Below are 19,782 nucleotides of genomic sequence, written 5' to 3'. Positions count from 1 at the left end.
AATATATTTATCTATATATACATAATAGGCAAGCATTTTTCTTTAAAACCTTTTTTCTCAGCTGGTGTGCATCGCAGTAAAAATCTACGCATATTGTTAGAGAGGTATTTTTATGTTGATATTCAGAATGAAGATATAAATTAAAAAAAGGTTCAAAAATAGGCCAAAGAAATAAGTTGAAAATTAAAAAAAAAATAACATGGGCCTTATAGGTTGCAATGTTGGTGACGATATAACAACGAAATATTAACAGAAAATCAAAACGAATTAAAAAATTACAATCACATGTTTTATTTACAACATGAAGTGAAAATAAAGAACTCTGTACATTACATATTTTGGTCGAGTTTTCGACCACTGGACGACCTCTAGTATTAATAATTTTTACGTGTATCTAAATGATAAATATTTTTTTAATGTATTATCAAGAGTTCACACTAAACAAATTAAAAAAATACTGTTTATTTAACCACCTTTGGTTTCCTGTCAAAGGATCAATATTTAAGGAAAGAAGTTTAATTTAGGAAACATATTTTAGAATTAAATATTCATATAGAATTAATTAGACTGTTTAAAATACTTTAAAGCGTTTTCTATCGGAAGGATGGTTTGTAAAAGTAAGAAAACCATATAAATACAATTTGCTATCAAACACTTTAAAACCAAATTAAATATTCTATTATGGTTTGTCTACTCATTAGGAGCTTCATCCAAGCAAGGTAATTATTAATGTTGATGGCAGGGAATAATACATTATCATCAATATGGAATACTGTTGTTTGAACATTCTCCATTATTATTTCAAACCCAATCTGATAGTTCCAGCCGTGTAGATCCCTGTGGGTTACCGATGAAGTGGTGATTTTAGTTTATATTGTTTCTAAAACGGTTCATCAAATATACATGAAACGGTTTGTGGTCGGACGCTTTTGTTTGTATAACATTTCGCTCAAAGTTTCACCAGCGAGCCTTTTTTAGTCCGGCTTTTTATTGATGAAGAAATCCATGTTTTTAAACTGTCTTACTCATAACCGTTATTTTACGATTTGAATTTTCGGTACTTTCCTGTTAAAGGGAACATTCATTATTATCGATGATTTTTTTCTCGATATATCGAAATTAACAAATTGAAACATATCAGCTGACAACTACGATAGCCTATATAAATATTGTTCAGAATCAACAAACAATAATTTAAAAATATATATTAAAATAAAACTGTTCTAAACTAACCTACAAAACTAACCAAACTTGCTGTAACATTTAAAAACTCCGTTTAGTATTCTCCACTTAATTCAGTTAATTTGTGTTTTTGCCAGGAAAGTTTTGGGGTAGTTTTGATTTTTTCCATTTCATATGTATTTTGGGGTGCTGAATCCGAATCTGAGGTTTGCCAACAAAAATTCTTGACGCAACATTGACAAAAATGAGAAAAATATGGAAAAAAAAATATTTTTTGTAATATTTAGCTTATAACTCAGAAACTATCAACTTTTTGTTATTAGTCTATATTATAAAAATTAAAGTACACAAAATTTGCTACAAAATGTACCCCTAATGTGGTAATCTCCGATGAACCGTTTAGGCTCCAGAGCTATTTGAAAATTGGAACATTTTGTGTTAGTTTTTAAATTTCTCCAATTATTCTGTCAATGACATATATTCATTGTATATGCCCAGGCAATGGTATTATATAAATCCAAAGTGTTAAAATTGATTAATTTTGTGTTACTGAACCGTTGACTTTTCATTTAGTGTACAGAAAAGTTACACAAACTGTTGCCGTTTAAATTATCCTCGCTCAGGGGGTTGTAATGAGGCAGGTTCTGGCAAACGTTTAGATGCATTATTATTGAGCATTCTAGCTTGTTCATCTGGACAGTAAAAAAATGTTAAAAGTAAAAAAAATTACACATAATAATAAGTAATACCAAAATCATAATTATCAAAATTAAAATGACAGCAATCTGTTAATCATATCTTATGCACCTGATGACGTGATATTTAGATATACGTAAATAATAAAATGTTATGTAGGCATATACTGTTGCTAAGCATTTATATTGTGTGTAGATTTAACAAGTTAATAAATGAAGGAATGTGCGTTTGGTACTATACTTACTTTCTTACTTACTTAGACTCTAGCATCACAGCACATTGTACATCCTCAATCGTATTGGCACCCATTATAAAATTTTGTGTTTAAAATTTCAAGACCGATGCATGGCTTAGAGTGATTGGCACTGTTGTTACCATAGGACAATACTATTTTTTTCATCCCCCATTCATTCACCCGAATGTTAATGTAAACCCTAAGCGAGTTATGTCCACACAGCTGCTTGAGTTGGGGGCAGTGAGGCAACGTTGGATTTAGTTTTCTAGCCAAAATTTGTATTGACTATCTTAAGTCAATTAACCCTTACCACTCACATGTAGGCCTATGCCCTACGCCCTAGAACCTACAATCTATCAAATCTACACACAATGTAAATGCTTAGCAACAGTATATGAGTACATAACATTTTTATTATATCTAAATATCACGTCATCAGGTGCATACGATATTACATGATTAACTGATTGCTGTTATTTTAATTTTGATAATTTTGATTTTGGTATTACTTATTATTATGTGTATTTTTTTTTACTTTTAACCTTTTTTTATTGTCAAGATGAACAAGCTAGAATGCTCACAAATAATGCATCTTAACGTTTGCCAGAATCTGCCTCATTACAACCCTCTGAGCGAGGATAATTTAAACGGCAACAGTTTGTGTAACTTTTCTGTACACTAAATGAAAAGTCAACGGTTCAGTAACACAAAATTAATCAATTTTAAAACTTTGGATTTATATAATACCATTGCCTGGGCATATACAATGAATATATGTCATTGACAGATTAATTGGAGAAATTTAAAAACTAACACAAAATGTTCCAATTTTCAAATAGCTCTGGAGCCTAAACGGTTCATCGGAGATTACCACATTAGGGATACATTTTGTAGCAAATTTTGTGTACTTTAATTTTTATAATATAGACTAATAACAAAAAGTTGATAGTTTCTGAGTAATAAGCTAAATATTACAAAAAAATATCATTTTTCCATATTTTTCTCATTTTAGCGAATTTCCCTATAGGGAAGTAGCTATTACCGTAGGTGGCACGGTAAGACCTAGACCCGGGACCGATTTACTTTTTCATTTTGATGTCCCCAGAGGCCAAAAACACTATTCGTTCAAATTTTTATATATGTATATATATATATTATAGACTTATATATATATATATATATATATATATATATATATATATATACGTCCGTGAACGCGATAACTTGAGTAATTTTTGTCCGATTTTGATGAAATTTGGTTTAAAGGTGTAAAGCGGGATAAACTTGAATGAGTTCGCGAACCAGCACGATCGGACCATGGGAACGGGGCTTTACGGGGGGTTTTATGGGGTAAAAATTGGTTTTTCTCACTTTTGACCCTCAAAACACAAAATTTCCCAATTTCTCTTTAGACCTTTTTAAAGAGCTTAAAAAAAACAAATAATTTAGTATACAAAAGTATTTTTGTACGATTATTAGTAACGGAGAAAATTAAAAAAAATTGTAAATTTAAAATTCCCATGTTATTCTTATGGAGAATATTGTCAAATGTTGTAGTTTGCTTGTTTATGAATATATTTTGATCAAACTTGGCAAATTTATTTATTTTGTACTAAGCTATCAATATTTTACTCAAAAACACACTTTATTAGTTTCCTTGTAGCAGCAAACCTAGGTACTCGTTAAACCTATTGTTATTAAAATATATTTAACTGAAAATCAATTCAGACAAATGGAAATTCGCTTAGTCGGCAGGTTTGCTGCGATGGGGGTATTTGTCAATGTTGCGTCAAGAATTTTTGTTGGCAAACCTCAGATTCGGATTCAGCACCCCAAAATACATAAGAAATGGAAAAAATCAAAACTACCCCAAAACTTTCTCGCTATGAGTAAATTTAAATACAAATTTACTGGATTAACTCACCTTTTCTGTTATCAAACGGAATTTTTAAATGTTACAGCAAGTTTGGTTGGTGATGTTAGGTTAGCTTAGAAGAATTTGATTTCTAAATCCATATAATAGACTATATTTTAGCTTTAAGATCCGCTTTCAATTTGCAATGTATCGTAAAGGAAAACAAAAATATCGATGTAACGATATTTACATAGTAAATCGGTATGTACATAGTTTACGATATCAAGTATTTAATTCATCGAGTTATGTAATTTCTCAAACTACTCTAAGTATATTAATGTACACTTAATTTTGTAACGCCTGGGTCGAGTAATAATTTGCTTTTATGTGTCTTCAGATGAAAAACATAAAGATAAAATTGATTACTGTACGTTTATTCTTTATTTTACTGTAAGTAATAAAACCCTTATAAATCTGTCGAGTTGTCTTATAATAACCGCTAACACTTTGTTTTGTGACAGCTCAGCAAATTTAAGGGGTAAAGAGATCATTTTTGCGTTGGATGGTTCCTTAATTAATAGAATTTTTGATACAATAATTTGTTCAAACTATTCAATTTTTTTACATGGAGGTGGAATGAAATTAATAATGTGTGAAATATATGCAATGTTTGTTTTGTGGGTGTGAAGTAATAAATAAAATAACACTGTGTAAAAAAGCAATCAGTTTATTAAAACTCAAAGAAATATGCTGCAACCGGGTGATGGGGTGTTGTCGATAACCGACAATTGTTCGACATTGCATAGATTTCGTTTGTTATTTATTTGTATGCCCACTCCATTAGAAGATTTATATAGTTTGGACAGCTACCAATGTCTATTACACTTGTTAATGTAACATTTAATGCAAAAATCATTTCTCTAACCCATGAATTAAAATAATTAATGGAATTAAAATAAACTCAAAAGAAATATATATATATATATAAAATTCATAGAACTAGTTGAGTTGAATTAGTTGAGCTGTCACAAAACAAAATGTTAGCGGTTATTGTGGACCACCCGTTACTTCGTATTATTATTGTAGAATTCCTGTTTAATTTGTCATAAAATATTTTGTAATAGGACCCACGTTTTTAAGTCTCTTGAATCGTGGTACATTTAAAAAGCTACATTTAAAAACTCAGTAGGTTAGGAATTGTGTTAACCTACAGGACAATGTTGTTTTACACTACACACCTACCTTCTTCAAGTGATGAAAACTATAAAGATAAAATTAGAAAAAACTACTTTTTAATACCACACTTCTATTTTCAACAACTCATATAAAACTATTATGACAACAACAAAACAAAACTATATGACAATTTATATTAGTCAAAAATAAATACCTATGCATCATATCAACAGACTAGGAAATATAACATCATACACTACTAGGAAAATTTTTTATTGGGTAAATACTGTATGTATCTATGTAGTATTCTTTATACTGTATATTATCAGCTGTTGTCATTAGTTACAAAAACAATGTTTACCTTTTCAATTTGCAGTTGTAAATATTACTTTCAATAAAAGAGTTTATTCAAATGCGTGCTTATTATGAACTCTAATTCAAAGTCACAACAATTGGCGACGAGGAAAAGTTTTTCAAAATTTCTACTCATTATTTGGATCTAAAACCTTTTCTAAATTTCGATTTTGTACATTATGGATGCAGAACAATTTACAGCACTACTGAAAGCATTCACTGAGAGCCAAGTCACACTTGCAGCTACACTTGCAACGAAGATTACCGAAAAACTTCAACTTCAACCTCCAGTACAGCAGAGTAATACGTTAGTAAGTATTCAACCATTTGAAAATTTCGATCAGAAAAAGGAAAAATTTAAAAACTATTTGGAACGCTTTGAAAATTATCTTGCTGTCAAAAACATCTCAAATGAAAGGAAAAAAGCACAACTTCTTAGCGCTTCAATTGGCTCTATTCATTACAATAATCTTTCATCATTAATTGGACCTGAAAAACCGATCAAAGACCTAGATTTTGCTACTTTGGTCAAATCACTACGTGACATGCTTTCACCACACAGAAACGTAGTAGTTTCACAACATTACTTTTTAAACACTTATCAAAAAGCAAATCAATCAATTCCTGAATACATAGCTTCACTACAAAAAGACCTGTCTGAATGTGAATTTACAGTCCAGTGTGAATGTTCAAAACAAGTTTCAGTCTCAGATACATTTTTAAGAGCTCAATTCATAAGAGGCTTAAAAGATGACTGGATTCGAGAACAGTTATTACAATCAGACACTACTTCATTCAAAGACATTGTAACCAAAGCTACTGCTTTGGAAGCTTCCCGATTAGAGACCCAGGCTTTGAACAAACATCAGCATTTAATTCCAACTGATGTAGATATCAATAAACTTTCAAATGTAGGTACAAAACATCAGAGAAGTCGTTCAAACTACCGTAAGAATCCAAATTCTGGTTATACTTATCGTTCTCAATCAAAAGTAGATTTCAATCGCCTAGGTTTTGGAGATCTTTGCTTTCGATGCGGTAGAAATAATCACCGCGCAACTGAGTGTCGCACTAGCAAGTCATCACTTCATTGCACTTCCTGTTCGAAACAAGGCCATGTAGCTAAAGTTAGCATTTCAACCCAAATGAAAAATAAGTCTTCTACCAATCAATCTAAGTTCAATTCAACAAAGTACATTTCTTCAACCTCAGATGACATTCCGCTAGGCTTAAATCAAATCAGTGAAGTTCATCCAGTTACCAAACCTAATATCATAGACATATTTGACCAGAACGAACGATCAAATTTACCCGATTCACAAAAGTATTTTGCTACAGTTTCAATTGATAACAAGCCAATGCGTTTTGAGATAGATTCCGGAGCAGGATTTACATTAATACCAGAAAAGGCTTTCAATGAGTTAAATCTCAACGTCAAACTTGACCCAACTAATGTGTATTTCCGTGCTTATACAAATAATGTATTTAAACCATTGGGCAAAGTTACAGTTGAGGTTACTTACAAAAACCATAAATCAATTGAAGATATGTATATAGTTCCTGATAATTGTCCAGCAATAATTATTTGCGATAATTGTCCTAGGAAGAGTGTGGATTCGACACTTACATATAAGTCTACAAGAAATAGATGATGGTTCAAATCAACCTAACTTTTTCAATGTCTCCGAAACCTTCCATTCAATTGATGACATATTTTCTGAATTTTCCACAGTTTTTGACCAAAGAATTGGATGCTTGCCCAACCACAACTGTAATGAGTCACATAATTGACGATGAAGAGAAACCGATCGCTTACGCATCCAGATCCTTAACTCCATCAGAGCGAAATTACAGTCAGCTCGATCGAGAAGCTCTTGCGATAGTGTTTGGAGTCAGTCATTTTTACAATTATCTGTATGGACTTCACTTCACCTTAATTACAGATAATGCCCCTCTTTCAAGAATTTTCCATGAAAGCAAATCCTTACCACCCATGACTTCCAGCCGTCTACTCCGTTATGCATCTTTTCTATCAGGGTTTAACTATTCAATACGTTTCAAGAAAGGGGAAGCAAATGCTAATGTTGATTGTTTATCCAGAGCTCCAGTGACTCAACATTCTGAAACCTTAGACATTTTCCTAAACAATGAAGTTACCTTGCTACATTCAGAAACAATTTTTGAAATATCTTCTGAACATTTAAATGCAACTATTCTAGCCCGGGAAACTGAAGCTGACCAAAATCTTAGAGAAATTAAAAGGACACTTTTGTCTTCTTCTGCTGACCTACCATACACATTGGACAACGGAGTACTTTTCAAGGAAACTCGTGCTGTCATTCCTAACAGCCTTCAACCTCAAGTCTTACAGCAACTACATGCTACTCACATTGGTATTACAAAGATGAAACAATTAGCCCGAAGATACGTTTATTGGCAAGGGATTGACAAGGATATAGAGAAATTAGTCCAATCGTGTGAAATTTGCGCCCACATAAAATTCAATCCTCCCAAAGCACCCCTTCATCCATGGGTAGAGCCAGAAGAAAACTGGGAGCGTATTCATATAGATTACGCGGGGCCTTTTCAAAACCACTACTTTCTTGTTTGTGTGTGTGCCAAGTCAAAGTGGGTAGAAGTTAAAGTATTGAGAAATGCTCCTACAACTTCTAATACTATTATTCTTCTCGACAATATTTTCTCATCTAATGGCTATCCTCAAGTGATGGTATCAGACAATGCCACAATTTTCACCAGCGCAGAATTCAAGAAATACTGTTCATCCAATGGAATTTTCCAGAAACTGATTGCACCTGGACATGCAGCTACAAATGGTCTTGCTGAAAGAACTATCCAGACTTTGAAGCAAAGATTAAAAGCATTGGAAGATGACCATCGTCAAATACATACAAAGGTTCAAGAGATTCTTCAACAATATCGCGCCACTCCTCTCTCAAATGGACAATCACCTGCAGAACGATATCTTCATCGTAGGATCCGCATCAAGCTGGATGCTCTTCGACCTTACCATCCGGCAAAGAATCCTCCTTCAATAATAAGAGTTCGAACATTCAATGTGGGGGAGAGAGTTCTCATTAGGGAGTATTCACAAAATAATAAATATATATGGACATTTGGTGAGATTATACAGAAACTAGGGACTCTTCACTATATTGTAAGGTTAGATTCTGGAAGAACACTGAAACGTCATCTAGACCAACTCCGGAAAACTCAAGTAAAGAAGGTTCGTTTCAACGAATGTGAAGAAGTACCTAATCAAGTTCCCATAATTCCACAAGTCCCAATGCAAGTACCCATACTTCCGCAACAGCAAGTTCCTATCCAAGTTCCAGAATTAGTCCAATTACCAGCTGAAGAGAACTTACAACCAACATCACCACGACCACGAGTACGATGTTCAACCCGCACTCATAAAGCTCCAGATTACCTTAAAGACTATGTTACAAAATGAGTTGAAAATAAGTGGGGGAGATTGTAGTATTCTTTATACTGTATATTATCAGCTGTTGTCATTAGTTACAAAAACAATGTTTACCTTTTCAATTTGCAGTTGTAAATATTACTTTCAATAAAAGAGTTTATTCAAATGCGTGCTTATTATGAACTCTAATTCAAAGTCACAACAATCTAGAATCAACGAAATAATATTTTGCTGTTAATTTACTGATAAAAACTTCTGTTTTAGTGCTAGGAGCTCAGTTTTTAATTATTCTTTAAATGAATTTTAGTGTCAATTTAATCCTGATTAAAGTAACAGTCTCACTAGAACCATTTTAACACAGCAAAATATCCCGCCTCCAGGTCATACCGTGCCAACTACGGTAATAGCTACTTCCCTATATATAGGGAAATTTGCTAAAAATGCGCATAGTCTTGTCTCGATTACTTGTAGTGAACTCCATCTTATAAGGCGGTTAACGCCAAACAAAATTGTTATTGATACATTCTTCATAAAACTACTCCAAATTCACGCAGTCCGAAGGTTCTCCGATATTTAGTGTACAACCATTTTATTTTTGTAATCATAGGAATAGATAAAAACTGCACAGTGTAGAAACTAAAAGCTTAGTAACATCAATATTCTCCTGTTGACTGTTTGGAGGTTATCTGCTGTATTTTGTATGATGACTACAGACAAATAACTTCAACACTAAACATACGTATTGACAAACGAACGTCCATTATATCCTATACCATTAAGGTCAAAAACTCGATTTTTTTCTCAGTGTGATGTATCTATGACATTATGGTGATCGCATTCAGATGCCTGACTCTATAGCTTCATAAATCTGTCGAGGACATTGAAATTATCACAAGCCATGGTTGGATATTAATCCAAACGTGTTTTTTTAGCATTTCCCTAAATTGTTGTAAATATTCTTAACAATTAAAGTTTTTTCATATTAAGACAATGAGATTTTTCAATTAAGATTATCAACTAATATATACGTATATTAATATTGTGGTCGCTATTGTGTTTGGTGGTAAGTTTCAAAATTAGTTGACAATTACCTCGTGACAATTTTGGTATAAACAAATGCAGAAATTCCAGGTTTAGTGGTCAAAACTTATTATAAGTAATATCAATATTTGTAGGTTTAGTTATTCGTCTCCTGCAAAAAGCTACGTTGACTATTTTTTTTATGTATTTTTAGAACAAACAATTTTTGTTTGTATTAGTTTAGACCAAACCGTCTAAACAGTATGGCAAACTCAAGCTGCTATTCGTTACACTTTATTCTGATGTAATAATACAAATATCCATTTCAAGCCATTTTATTCATTACTAAACATTATACATAAATAAATCTTTTACGAAAAAGCGAGTATTTATCTTTTTAAAAGAATAAACTAATAATTTTCTCACTATTGCTAAATCTGTACCAGAACAAATAAAACAATAAATATACAAAACTAATATTACAGACACGTATATCCTTAATGCAAATTCGACCACTTATTTTGATAAAATTGCATTTGATGCTACATTTGGTAGCAAGAACAGTTTGCCCACACCTTCGTACCTACGTACCTACGTACCTACTAAACGTAGTGTCAGCCAGGCTTAAAGCTGGGTTTTCCTAGGCGCGGAATCGGCGAGCGGAGAGAGGAACGCGGAGAGCGGAATTGAAATTAACATGGCATTCCGCTCCGCTTCTAGGAAAACAGTAACATTAAATTGCCTAAGACAAGCGGAGTCCGCTCTCCGCGTTCCTCTCTCCGCTCGCCGATTCCGCGCCTAGGAAAACCCGGCTTAAGGAAAGCGGTCATCACTTTATTTAAAAGTCCAGACTTTAATTCTTAACCTCAAAAACGTCCTATTAAACTGAAATATTTCGATATTTTTTCAAACGTTTTATTGAATTTGAAAAAGTAAAACATAAAATTAAAATATAACTAGATATTTAGCAAAAAAAATCTTGTTTTACCTGAAACCACAAGTATGTTTGATGTTACTTTTCGTGTACAGGTAAAAGTTATTTGCGCCTAATTTGAGTCTAGAGGTGGAATCGGAAACGCATCAGTACATCACGTAGACATCAGCTTATGAGCGCTCTTATCTTGCAGCACATTCCCGCCAAAGGGATCAGGGCGTTAGGTTTGGCGGGAAATCGAGTTTATTCTTCATCCGTATTTGGTACACGTTCGTATGATTATGGCTTTCTGATCGCTCAAGACGGAGTAGACAAGTGGCTTGTGCATGCAGCTGTGAAACACCTTAGGTCTGTGGGTATAATGTTTTTAATGAATCAAAATTGCAGTTTTTAAATGGTAAATTTAATAATGAATGAATGAATGTTTTTTTATTTCCACATAATATATACAGAAAACAATGACACACTTTTTAATACAAAATACTTAAAAAATAAAACTAAGTCGAAGAATAAAAAAGAACATTTCTGTATAAACTAAATTAAATTGATTGTAAGAAATACAGCAGACATAGGCAAGTGCTGCCTGTGCGTCTGCTGGGTTGCTATTTCAGTTTTAATACAATAATAATTTCATGTTAGGGGTTGTTCTATCACATTCATGTGTTTGATCTAAAATTAAATATCGAAATAGTTAGGGCATATTGAACTGTGAGGCAGGCAGATTTTTGCCAAATGAAACTGGCACATCCAGTTTACATATTTAAGTTATTATTTGGACTAATAATGTTTAGTTTTAGTTTACTGAGTAAGCAATTTGGTAAGTCGCTGGCTCAGTCGGTAGCGTCACGGACTTCGGGCCCAAGGCAGTGGTGTCGTGGGTTCGGATCCTGGTCACTGCCACAAACATTTATCAGTACAGTTCACCTTTGTACTGTACCGGCTCACCCCTTGCTTTGCTGGATACGTTCCACGCACAGATCTGTAAATAGTCTATGTGGACGGGCAAATGCAAGGTTAAAAGAGTCCGCAAAAAAAAAAAATAATAATAATAATAACTTTCTCTTTTTTCAATACGTTCATCATTGGATTTACCGTTTCATCTCGTCATTAACAAATCATATGATATAAATTATGTGATGTGTAGGTAAACAATGATGTTGAGCCAATACTTTAAATCCACCCATATACTCTAAGTATATATATCAAATGCAGCCGCGGTTTTATCACAAAGTTTGAAAATGAAAGCAAAAAAAATATGAATAATGAACTATTTATAATTTGTGTAGGATATTTTTTGCCGAAATTTTACGGAAATATTACTACCATTTTAAGTATCTCTTTTACTCATACGTAGCAAGATAACATTCATCATAATTAAAAAAATAATAATTGTTGTTAATAATAGTTGTTAAAAATATAAAAACATGTGAAAAGGCTAAGTAATTATAATAAAGTGAATTTTTTTTTAATGTATCGAAATGTTCTAGGTTATTCGAAGTAAGATGTAATAATTTTAATATTTAAAAAATAAGAAAATTCATTTAGGCATAAAATAAATATACCCTAGTCATCTCAAATAACGAAACATTAAATTTCTTCAAAGTATTGTTTGAAAAAAACAAATACTGAAATGCCTTTTAAGAAATCCAAAGCTATCAAAGTCTTAACATCTGATCTACACTAAAACGATGCCATTATTGTATCACAGTCTATATGTCGAAAGACAACAAAGGAACTGATCGTTTCCACGTTATGTGTTATACGTCGCTACATTTCGCTGGGATGATATCATGTTGGCTTTGTGTTAGAAGAGATGAAACTCAACCAACGCAAACCGACTGAACACTTCCAACAATCCCTTTCTTTTGTACGTCAATCTGTGTTTAAAGTACGTCGTTTTAGAAGGTATTCCCTGAAGAACTTAAAATCTCTGAATACTAAAGCGTCATACTGTCACGAATATTAGAAAAGAAATCGGTATTCATCGTAAAGAAAAAAAAGTGTCAAGCACAAAAAAAAACCCGAAAGCAAAAATCTTTTTTATATTACTTAAATGCAACTTTCCGTGTGTTAATGTTATTAGTATAGGATTCGGACTGGTTACGTCATTTGTTTATGTTTATGATCCATACAGCTTTAGGTTCCAATATTCATGGCTACTGAGTAAATATAATGCTCATAGATGTAGCAGTCTTTGTTAGAAATTTCATGAAGCTTTTGGATGGTTCACAGCTGGCTTTGATTGTTTAACTCCTGATTATAATGACAAACTGACCATAGTCAATTATGAAACTTTTATCTAAAAAATTACACTAATTAAAGTAGTCTTAAAATAAGTTCCTTGATGTTTATTGATTCAACCATTAATATAGACGGTGGCGTCGTCCTGTAATCCAGCTACTAGGAGGTCACAAATATTTATAGGCATGCACTGTGGATGCGATACTCCCTGGTGTGGATTAACGTCCGCACTAGTGATTACTACGACTACCAGCAGTACTATCCTGATAATTAGACTAATTCGTTGATACCATGGCAAAAAATCTGGTTCAGATTCCACTTTAAACTGTAGGTTCCTTACTCCCCTAATTGCCATTAGCTGTATGCGTTATTAATTAATTGACAACTGTGTCTAAGGAATATGTCGGCCTTAGTCACTAACAAGACTACAAAATAGCGCCACTCATCCTTCACTTATATTTGGGTTAAAATACGCCCATAGTGGCGTCTCCATCTTAAATTATTTATTTATTTATTAATAAATAAATGTACATCTTGATTAAATAAAATTTTTATTCCAACTCAGGACTATCCTTATTTGAAGACGAGGATAAGTGCTGAACGATAGAGAGATAATAACATTGGACAGTCTTTAATCAGACTGTCCTGTTATCAAGTCAATGATTATCACAGCCGGTTGTTGTTTTAAATCATATATATATATATATATAATAAGAGAAAGATTTTGCTTTAAAACAAATAGTTTAAGCTATAACCTATAAGATATATAAGATATTATCACCTTACTTATTAGTTGTTATTAGATTAATTTATTACATCTAGCATCTAGTAGTGTAAATCTGGGAGCGAGATGGCGTAGTGGTTAGAGCGCGGGACATCAGTCCTTGAGGTCCCGGGTTCGATCCCCTCCAAGTCACCAATGGATTTTATCCAAGTGATAATGCTAAACTCCTAGTTCTAGCCTGAATTAATGTGAAAAACAATAAAAAAAGTAGTGTAAATCTCAGGACATTCATTGGAAGTCCTTTTCCTCATCCCTCTTCCACATTCCTTCTTTAATAATAAGAATAAAACAATGTTAATTTGACTTTAGGTTTAATCTTTATTTTACCGAGTTTGGAAATATTTATTTCGGCAAATTAGTGCAAAATATCGTGTATTTAAAGAGGCTACACAAATATTAAACAAACACCATTTTGTGAATACATTGCCGGCCTTATTAACGAATAAACTTCACTGTTAGTCAACAAAATCAGTTGTAACTAGAAACAGTAGTATTTTAAAGTTTTTCTTCGTCGTTATTTTTTCAAGAGAAAGCGAGCTCGAAATGACTTAGAGTAGATCCGATTATTCCAGTTTTCGAACATCAAACTCAAATGATGTGGAAAGCTATAACTTATACGGAGTAGTTATCGATTTATTTTACTTCAGTTTGTTCTAGGCTTTATTATAGTAGACAGTATAAATCTTAACTAATGTAGCCAGCTATGTAATAAACGCAAAAACTTGTTTTAGTTTAATGTTGTTCAATGTAATATGTAAATGCTGTTGAAATGTGTCTGCACTCACATAGTTTTGTAGAAAAATAACATATATTTAGATTATAAGATAATTAATTTTATTAATTAGATTGATTGTATATTAAATATCTACATAAAAAATATTATTTCAACTTTGAACCTAATATATAGTCAAGCATCATAATATTGTTTTCGTATAGTTTATATAGCTTTTTTTTATTATTAGATTCGCTAAAAGAAAATGATAACTCCAGGTGTAGTTTTATAGAACCACTTGATTTTGGTTGTTTCGTAGAAATTAAACATTATTCATCAAAAACAATATAAACAAGTATGGTAGTAAATATTATGTTAACATTATATTATGTAATTCATTGGTTTTACTCTTTTAATTTATAAACCACCTTCACACCCTAGGACACTAGGTTAAAGCCCAGAACTATTTTACACATTACTTCAGGCTAGTCCTAGAGGTTTACTGCATTATCACATGCATAAATTCCATTGCTGATGGGGGGATTTGAACCCAGGTCCTCGGGTAGCGAAGCTCTGCGCTCTACTTCTAGACCAGCTCGCTCCCAACATTATATTGGACACTACAAAATGGAATCATTTTGATATTTTTAGACCTAAAACTTGACTAATTTTGTACCGTAAAAGATCTAAATATCAACAAAAAGGGGGTCTTCATGATTATTAGTTATGTAACGATGATAATAAATATGATTCACGTGATAAAAATTATAACGTCGACATTCGAAACAACAGGACTAGGGTTTGTACAGTTTGCCACTGGCGTGGAGACACACAAATAAAAAAAAATAAAAAATATAGATAGTACAGCTAAGAGACGACATACGTTTTGTTTTATCACCCAATTAATTGTAAAAAATTCTCTTTAACCATGTGAGTCACAGCGTCGTGGGACAGACAAAATTAAGTAATATATACGAATAAATAAAATGAATATTTTATGCACACTCTGTATTAACATTAGTACTCTATAGTTCTACAATTTATTTGCTTGATAAATCATATTCCAATTTTATTACCTTTAGGAGCCACTTGAATGGGTAAATGCAAGGTTAAGGTAGTTAATATCTTTTCTAGCAAAAGAACCCAAAATAAACTATCTGCAAAGGTACAAGGTATGGAGAAGCATTTTCTGTCGGTAATGTTCTGCAATGCTTTTCACAGAAACGACAGTCTGGCTTTAACCTCACATCGGTTTGATGTCGATGTTTCGGAAAGCTGTAATCAGAAGAACGTGACTCAACTGTAAACGAAGAACAAAGTAGCACCAGGCTTTGGTGTTCAGACCGCAAATGTTCCACAGATGCCAAATGCAATAAGACGCCCCTTGTCTCTTGTGTCTTACAACTTTTAAAGTATGGTTCAAGCTTTATTTTTGAGCTAAATGGGACATATTGATTGTTATCTGTAATAACTACGTAAAAACAATTCCTTTTTAATTTATTACCATCGCAATATGGTCAACATATTTTGTAATCTTAATTATGTAAAATTTTAGTTTTATATTTTTTTGTTATTTTACTATATTCACCAACCAAAATCTTTGAAAACTGCATTGTAGTTTGTAAGAGGTATTTAACAGCAACAGGTTTGAAAGAAATCTCATTTCTATCTTAGTTGCAACTATTAACACTGAAAGATCAACCATTTCCAACTTATGGCAAAAGAGGTATTTTGGATACTTAGAAAAAATTACCTAGCTTTTTTCATCAAACAAGAAAGGATAAAAACTTACCACGATTTGATGATAGATTAATTTGTGTATAAATACAATACAATTTTTCCATAAAACTGAATGTTGATACAAAATGATTTAGATAGGTACTAAAGCATCATAAATAAAAATTACCTTGGTTGTAGTACTCGCCTTTAGACAGCTTTACTTTAGAATTTGGATAGTGTTGATATCCTAGATTTATCAAATGATGCTATCAAACAAAATATACATGATAAACAATACCAGGGATTCAACTGTTAAAACCCCAATTAAATTTAAGTTGCTTAAACAAATCCACAAAAAAACTTTCAATTCTTCTTCCCCTAACCATAACCGACATTTCCCCTTTTACTCACCGTTGTATTCTTCCGCATGGTTTGTTTCAATCAATTAAAACCACAATTTAATCAACTCTCACCAGTTATTGGTTTAATTGCATGTCCGATATAATTGTCAATGCTATTGTGTACCATGCCGCCCCGCTATGACGTGTCCGGTTCGCCAGCTGCCCATCTTTCAGCGCCTCCGTACCGTGACGCCCCACGAAATTTGCCCCGCGAAGGGCACTGCCTCATTTTCACTCCCCGCGTTCGATTCGTCCCGGTTCCGCGCACATACGGTTAACGACGGATTAACAAAGCCCGCTACTGTCATATTTCCCGATAAACGATCCGTGAAACAGGCAGGGGCGAGACTGAATATATGGATGGAATTAAAATATAAATCTAAGGGATGCTTTGTAAAAAATTATACAGGGGCGTTCGATTCCCACAAACTTGTTATGTGCACATTTGTTGGTGATTTTATACGTTTTATTCTGTCGTTGCATGGAAGTGTGTGAATTTAAATTGGATGTTTAAGTAATTCAGGTTGACTTAACTATATAAAAATACAAATCAAATAATGGTGGTCTAATGTCAAAAAAGTCGAGTTGTTTATAAACATAGGAAGTGTAACAATTAAATTGCATTCAAGTTTAAACTAGGCTTGAGGGTCCGTTAACGATTGGGTTTTAATGAAACGTATAAGGGAGAAGTTCTAATCTCAATTCAATAATATAAATACTCCAAGGAACAATTTTTACTATAGATTATGTGATTATGTGTGTGAAACGAGCTGGTCTAGTGGAAGAGCACGGGCTTTAGTCCCAGAGGTCCCGGGTTCAATCCTACCAAATGACCATTGGATTTTGTCTAAGTGATAATGCCGCAACTCCTAGGCCCTAACCTGAAGTAATATCAATAACAATCGAAGGCTCGTGCGGCACTAGGCCAAGGACAAAAATTGAAAATTTGATGTCCAAGCACGATGAGGTTAGAAGATTCAATAAAGGAAGACCGAGTCAATAAAACATTTAAATCCAGCGCCTTACTTTTAAAAATATTTCGATGTATACAATGATGATTAAATTACGTCTTAACACTACTGATCAACATGAAATCAACAGGAAGTCACTAATATTTGGTTCTTCGTATATAAAGTGGTTCAATATAGATTCTAGTATACTTATTTTCTCGAATTCTCTATTTAAACCTCATTGGTCATTATAATATCATAATTGAGTGGTACTGAGTAAGAACTAATCTGACAAACAATAAGAAAGCCGTATTGTACACTACTGATCTAATCTACTGGTCATTAATCTTGCAGGCAATGCCATTCCATAGAAACGTTTTGTAACCGCGACAGTAACCGTGACACAGACAAATTGATGGATACACAGGACTGTACAAACAGACAAACCATTAGACACCGAGTCTGTTGTAACAGGTAACAGGTACCTGGGGGATACGTTGGCTTTGCCCGGTATTTACATGTATTTCGTGCTGTAATACCTAGCAGTGGAATAAAATACAAAACTTTTGGGGTATTGACGTTTTATCAAAGTGTAATAAGTAAAGATTTTCAGTAAAACTAGGTTTATTCGTAAAAAGTAAACGTACTAAAACTTAAATCAATAGTATTTATGATATTACCTTTTGTTGTATGGTAAAGGTAATTGCTTAGTAAGAGTACATCCTACTAAACCTTTCTTTAAATTATACGTTTGTGTTTTTAGTTTATTTTTGTGTTTCCTAAACAATGCATTAGACACACTTTAAATGTATAGTTAAAATATAAATTTCTCTATTACCTTCCAAACTTATTCGTGTGTAATTTTTTAAGGCATTTACTCTAAAATATAGTTGTCTACTATTGATTTACAATCGATACTAATTTATATTTTACAGTTATATAATCTAAACCTGAGGTGTGCAGGCCTACAATAGTTAGCGAGGCTTCTAAATTATCTTTCTTGCGATTGACTAGCAGAGTAGTAGATAGAAAATAATAAAGTCTTTTATCAACAAAAACTGTTATCAACTGTTATCTACAAGCTTTGAAAGCAGCTTTTTTTTGAACTTTTTTTGCAACAAGATTCAACAAATAGATTAGATTATAAGAACTCTTAAATTAAAGTACATTGGCAACTCCATTCTGTAACACCTTTTCAGCGTCCGGTTTGGGCTTCAAGCGGACAAGTTTTAATGTAGTGTGGTGATTCAAGGTTTTTCTTTTTATAAATTCAATGCACATTCGTATGGTTATGGTTTTCAGATCGCCCTATAGAGCTGATAAGTGGCTCACACATGCAACTGCGCAAAACAGCGTCAATGCGTGAATTGTTTTCATTACGTGAGTGGGATGTTGAGTGATTTGAATTAAATTTTGCTCGTGTGCAACCAAACATGAACGTGAAGTTGAATTTGTAGTGGTGTAAAACAGAAATATCATTCATCAACTTGTGATGTAATAATATACACGATTTCGTTTATATGTATGACTCTCGTAACAGGTATAACTCACATAATTATTTCAAATTTGTTGTATTTATCAAGTTAAATATGATGACCTATAATGAAAACAACATGATCAACCGATAAAGGAACAAATAAAACATTACACAATTATAACATTCAACTGGGATATTATAGCTACTTCAGTTTTTTTTTAAGTCAATCAAGGTTATTCAGAAACGTTTATCTCATTTTATAATTCAATTTTGGAAATATATAGTTGTTTTTTGGAACATCGAAGACCTTCTAAAATTCATATGTAAACCGACTACACGAACCACCCTAATTGCAGTTCTCTTTTTATTATAAGCAAAGATAATTTATAATAAGTCTCAATGACATAGCATTATTCATTTTCTTGACCTTTATCTATTATTTCATAAATTGCCCTTAAAGGTCGTAATTTCTTTCTAAGGGAACTTTCCATGTACCTAATGTTAAAAATACCTCATCTGTACTTATTTGTTTGTTATTTTTTTCAATTTATTACCTTATTTAAATCATGTGTGATTTTTTGGTTGTATTACTGTATTCTGTTTT

The 19,782-nt window shown here is 32.6% G+C and overlaps 1 protein-coding gene across 5 annotated transcripts in view; it reads left to right on the top strand.

Annotated features, from left to right (window-relative positions):
* LOC128986826 (connectin-like) overlaps positions 1–19,782 on the top strand; it is a 272,786-nt gene that overhangs the window by 239,110 nt on the left and 13,894 nt on the right. The window lies entirely within an intron of this gene.

Source organism: Macrosteles quadrilineatus, unplaced genomic scaffold (genome assembly GCF_028750875.1).
Source record: "Macrosteles quadrilineatus isolate MER2022 unplaced genomic scaffold, UCM_ALF_1.0 Scaffold_2__2_contigs__length_208266976, whole genome shotgun sequence".
In the NCBI taxonomy this organism is placed as follows: domain Eukaryota; kingdom Metazoa; phylum Arthropoda; class Insecta; order Hemiptera; family Cicadellidae; genus Macrosteles; species Macrosteles quadrilineatus.
This window is presented reverse-complemented; position numbering and strand designations above follow the sequence as displayed.